The sequence below is a fragment of the Micropterus dolomieu genome, linkage group LG06 (assembly GCF_021292245.1).
Source record: "Micropterus dolomieu isolate WLL.071019.BEF.003 ecotype Adirondacks linkage group LG06, ASM2129224v1, whole genome shotgun sequence".
Lineage (NCBI taxonomy): Eukaryota > Metazoa > Chordata > Actinopteri > Centrarchiformes > Centrarchidae > Micropterus > Micropterus dolomieu.
The window spans coordinates 30,419,717-30,419,939 of record NC_060155.1 but is presented as its reverse complement, the minus strand read 5'-3'; positions in this window follow the sequence as shown (position 1 = coordinate 30,419,939).

Here is a 223-nt window from a genome sequence, read left to right as displayed (position 1 = left end):
CTGACGTGTGTGCAGAGGCGTGTCCCGGTACTTTAGGCCACTTAGTGTGTGTGAACCAAAGTAAACGCAGACCAACGAAAACTACATGTGAAAAAACATCTTTCACTGAAATACAAATAAAAACGAGGCTTTACAAAAAAACTAAAAGCAACTGAAATGAAAGTCCTTAGTTTTCGTTTATTTATTTCAGCGGATATGATGCCGGGGGAACCGACGCCGCGGG